The sequence below is a fragment of the Vespa mandarinia genome, chromosome 7 (genome assembly GCF_050613455.1).
Source record: "Vespa mandarinia isolate Hongniang chromosome 7, ASM5061345v1, whole genome shotgun sequence".
In the NCBI taxonomy this organism is placed as follows: Eukaryota; Metazoa; Arthropoda; class Insecta; order Hymenoptera; family Vespidae; genus Vespa; species Vespa mandarinia.
Genome location: NC_140816.1, coordinates 314,001 through 320,000, shown reverse-complemented (window position 1 = coordinate 320,000; position 6,000 = coordinate 314,001).

Sequence of the window (6,000 nt, the reverse complement as noted above, 5' to 3'; positions counted from 1 at the left end):
TCGATCATCCATCCGATTCGTTTGAAAAGTTTGAAATAACTTTTAATTCTATACAATGCAAAAAGCAAATTCTTTTATGATTATAAAATAACAAATGTTTCATTATTCCACCATTTTACTATCCTTTTATTCTCGAGACAGAAGGAAGAACGATCTCATTTGAAATTGCGAATGGCTAAACACAAGATAGCACAAATTTCCAAATGTTTAAAAAGGATCGGTATTGATCATCCTTTATCATTGATACTATAAGATCACTCGCTTGCGATTGTACTCTTCGAAATTCAACGAATCCTCTTCACGGAAGGAAACCCGAGAACTTGGAAAATCGAGCTTTGCCAGTACTTGGAGAGATTCTAACGTACCGTTAACAAACACAGGGAGACATATATCTACACACACATATACACAGGTACATACGTACACAATAAAAAAGTGCCATCGTAAGCGAAAAGATCGAACGATAATTTGTTGCATCTGTCGAGCTCGAGGAAGTTCAAGAAAGATTTACGTCACTGTTCGAGAATGCTGTGAAGATTCTTTCTCTCTTTCTCTCTCTCTCTTTCTCTCTCTCTCTTTCTCTCTCTCTCTTTCTCTCTCTCTCTTTCTCTCTCTCTATCTATCTATCTTCTATCCCTCTGTCTCTTTCTCGAAACTCAGAGTGCCTTAGAAAGTTCCTAACGCGTTGCATACGTTTGAAAGTTCCTTACGCTACTCTTTAAATGCTTTAACTTCCAAAACTGAATTCCATCCGGCAATCAAAAGCGAGTACGAGCTGCCACCAACGTCGATGGTTATTCACCGATCGACGGCATTGAAAATTTGCAAGAGGTATGCGTTGAATTTGGCCCTCGTTATCGCCTAATGTGTAACAAGTGTTGAAATCGTTGTTGCTACGGAATATCGACATATGCGTTTAGATTTATGTAATACATGCGTATATTCATACATAAGTACGTACATGAAAACGTATATATGTATACATACATACGATGAAAAGCAATAATGTTTTATCTTATGACGATAGTTGCAAACATTCTATTTATTTCTTAAATTCCTATGATCAAGCGATCAAAATTAAATGGTATTGTATTAGGCCAACAGAAAAAGAAAAAAGAAATAAAAAAAAGAAGTGAGAACACGTATACTTTTTATTCGAAAATCGTACAAACGTAATAGAATTTTCATGGAGAGGAAAAAGATAATTTTGAAAAGAAAAAGATAAATAAATAAAAAAAAAAAGAAAAAACCGGCAGACGTCCTCCTCCTTCTCCTCTCTACTCTCTATTATTGCCATATAATATTCATCAAAGTGAACTTAATGAATCAAAGAGACGTATATATAAGTGTTATATTAAATGTTCAACGAGCCTTTCTCTCATCGTATGTGTACTTATATATATACATACACATACATATATATATATATGTATAATATATAATATATACACATGTACTCACATACAATACGCATATTTCTCCTTGATGCATACGAACATTGTTCTTCGTCGAATATACCCTCCTACACGTAAAATTCAAACAATAGATCGCTTTGTTTCGCGCGAGAGTAAAAGCTCACCATACCTTTATCTCCTTTTAATCGGTTCGTTCGTTCATTCGTTCGTACGTTTACTTAACCAAACAGGAACATTATCCTAATGATTTATAAACGATAAATAATTTTCTACGATAGGAGTTTTCTTTTTTTCTCTTTTTCTTTTTTTTTTCATTTTTCCACTTTAATAAAGCTAGCTCTTGTTGCGCACGCGAATCGCCAAAATGGTATATGTTTGTTAAAGGTTGGGACACGTGGGGGTGGCAGGTGATCATTAATTTTATGAACGTTTTCGACAACGATGACGATTAAAACAATAGAGAGAGAGAGAGAGAGAAAGTAAATACAAATAAATGTTATTTAATTTTTCCCAACAAAATTTTCTATTTCACTTTTTTACTCGGAATAAACGAAGAAAACAAAACAAAACAAAACAAAACAAAAAAGAAAGAAAGAAAAAAACAAGGAAGATCATTCGTTCGTAGTATCGGAAGCAATATAAATCTGTCTCATTCTTGTAAAAGGTAAGGGTTTAAAACGTTTTATAAAAAAAAAAAATAGAGACTATACAACTATATTTTTCGAGAAAAAGAAAAAGAGAAAGAAAGAAGAAAGAAAAAAGAAAAAAAAAGAGATTATTGAATTTTTCGATTATACGCGATCATATCGAAAACGATTATTGAATTCTCAATCCTTATAATAGTCCGCAGAAAGATCGACATATCCATCGGATAATCCTAAGAGTTCTTTGTAACGAGACCGTTTCGATGTTAGCCTATAAAATCATTACGAACCTAAAGGAGGACCTACTAGAACGTCCCTACCGATCCTGTTTGTCTTTATGCCTACTGCCGTCTCTGTAAGCAAATTCTGAACGCAAACTACGGCAAACAAGAACAGCAGTGCTACGAGATAAAGGGTACATAGGAGGAAAGGGTGGAATGGAGAGAGAATGGGAAGGGGAGAAGGATTGGGGGAATGATAGGGATGGGGAAAGGGAAACAGAAATGTATGTAAACAGAACAGCCCAATGGGAGATACATAGTAGAAGGGCGATAGGAATAATTCATAATTTTCAGTGATGAGATCGTTAAGCCTTGCTATCCATCCAATCGGCAACTCCTATTTAGATTTGTATTATTCCACATTACATACGAATATTTCCGCTTTTCTTAGCCATTTCCTTCTTTCTTTCTTTCTTTTTATCGAAAATAGGTTAACCGAACAACAACGACAATAACGATAATCTTCTTCTATTCATTACGATTATAATCAATCCGTAATATAGTAATTAATTATTATCAGACGCAGAACGATAAATAAATTTGTTATTTCATCGTTTAACACGTTGAATGCCATGCTAATATTATATGATTGATATAGAGTGCCAACGTGCAAGCAGATTCACTATACGATATATATATTATTTTAAAATATTATCTACAACAGATAAATTGAAGTGTATAATCATGTTTAATGAATTTATCTCATTTGGGGGTTTTCACATTATTGTATAGTAACGATGATAGTATCAAAAAATTTATAAATATTGATATTTACTTCAATTATGTGTTTTTATTGATCTTAGAATCGCCGTACACTGATGGTCTCTATAGCATTACAAATAAATTCAGTCCTGGTAACCTGTAACTACCATAGCATTCAACGTTTTAATAAACGGCAAAAAAAAGAACATAAAAAAAAAGAGAGAGAGAGTGAAAGAAGAAATATCAACAATGCATACGGTATTTCCAAATGGTCGTTCATAGATCCTAATACTCCGATCATTGCACAGCGTTATTTGACTTTGATATAGGACGAGAACTGATAATGAAACGCGGTTTGATCGTTGATATTAACCTTTTCTTTACTAAACTCTGACTATAATCAACCCTCAACTTTGAACGTTCGTTCTATATTAAATGTAACGTTGATTAACCGGCAAATATTCGAAATCATGGAATTAAAAGTTTTAACACGTTGTATAACTACATTTGTAAATGAATGTAGACGTATAATCATATATATATATATATATATATATATATATATATATATATATATATATTAATATTCTCATAGTCAACGAATGACTCTTTTGACCTAATACATTCATTTATAATTCGTTCTATATTAATTTCACATAATTACGGATAAAATTGTTAGATGTTAAAAATCTGCGGCAAAATGATAAGATTAACACAGGATTTAATTATACCGTAAAACGAATTGCATACCGGCAATTGACAATTCGCCTCGTAGGGAAACGTTTAAACAATATTTTTCTATTATCAATATAAAAGATATTCCTAAGTAAATATCATGATAAATACGAAGAAAAGTGTGTATGGTGAAGAGGGGGAGAGAGGTGAAGGAAGAAAAGTATGACGATCTATCTTATGGCAGTCTCTGTCTAGAATACTTTTCAAATACTAAAAGTGATTTTTTAAAGCATAAGGAAAATACATGACAGAAAAGTGTGATCCCCATTCTATGATATATTATTTACCTTCGGTATAAAACGACACTGTAGTTCAGATCTTTCCTTCCGCTCTATTCCTTAAAAGTAAGAAAGATATTTCTAGTAGAAACATTAGATGACTCACACAATATAGATTTTGTGTGTACCTGTCATATCTACTTGCTAACTCATACGCTTCCACATCGGTACGCTTTTATCGTTTTCGTTGCTCACGATGAATTGTATCGCGGTCTGTCCTTTACTATCCACTCTTTCAGAATGATCTAGGAAGTCTTTCTATCACAGAACGGCATGAGATCGATGTAAACAGGGCGAAGTCTCTTAGCGGATACTTTCTTATCGAGATGGCACGTCGTGTTCACTCGATAAATCCGCTTGGATGTAACCAGCGAGAGAAAACGACGCGTTTCCCACTTTCCTCTTTCCTCTTTCCTTTTCTCCTTTCTCTCTCTCTCTCTCTCTCTCTCTCTCTCTCTCTCTCTCTCTCTCTATCTATCTATCTATCTATCTCTATCTCTTTCTCTGTCTTTCTGTCTGTCTGTCTGTCCGTCTGTTTGTCTGTTTATCTCTCTCTTTCTCTCTCTCTCTCTCTCTCTCTCTCTCTCTCTCTTTATTTCTTTCTTTCTATCTCTCTCGTTTTTGCTTTCTCAACACACTTCTCTTCATCTTTCTCACATGAAGATAACAACGACAGTGGTCGACCTTATATTCTGTAACTGTCAAAACATCGAACGAACAATAACGATAAAACGTAATAAGAATAAGAGGCATCTAAAATTATAATAGATTACAATGACGAAACTATTATATAGTGTCACAATACAGTACAAATTGATTTAATCATTCGTCGCTCAGCTCTCCTCTGAATTTTTCAATTTTCTTTATTTCTTTTCTTTTTCTCTCTTTCAACCGTGGATTCAATATCTCTCGAATTAATTAAATAATATTTCAAAAATGGTCATATATATATATATATAATATTCTTTTCATAACTAAAAAGAAGAAAAGTTTTATTAAAAAAGAGTGAAAAAAAAGAAAAAAGAAAGGAAACGCAAAGAAAAGAGGAATAGAGTAAAGAGAGTCTCGACGATAAGGAAAAAGGGAATCAAGTCATTCGAACGCGAATGTTAGCACTTCGGCAATCAATCGATTCTTTCGAGTACGACTTTCATAAGGTATGCATTTTGTGAAAGAGACGAACGGTACATAGAAAAAGGTGTATTCAAACAGTCGATACTACCATTAAATATATTGCGCGAGCGACACCAATACGGTCAAAATTTAACAGACGATTTTTCATTGATATAAAAATATTATTAACCTTTTATATTCAATTTATCAATCATCTTTATTATTAATATATAATTAAATAATATATAAGTATATAATTATAAAAATATCGTTATAATTATATATAATTATATACTCGATTATATCGATTATAAATATCATTTTATGCATCTTTGATGATCTCTGATAATTATTGCTTGCGCACGACATTTATCACTAAGAAACTTTCTTTTCTTTTTTTTATTTTTAGCCCCTTGTTATAGGCAACATATTCGTATAGGCGAGTATTCAATAAGATGCATAATAACAAGGGGGGGCTTAAAAATCAATTACATTCATATGCGTTATCATTGACGAAGTATATATATATATTGTGACAGCAATCTCTCAGCGCATATCTACAAGAAAAACTAGATAAATAAAGGATAATAATAATCTCACAATTGGATAAAAAATATCAGTTGGTTTTCTCTTATTCGTAGTATGGCGTGCTAACGACTGATAGATGCAGAATATTTTTTTCTCTGATATTTCGAAAAAAAAATTGAAATACTCATCATTAAACCGATCACGAATACCTTGCTGTCAAAAAACATACTGCCTGGAAGCCGATCTTAGGATATTTTTTCGAACTTTTTATTTTTAAATATTTTATATATATATATATATTTTT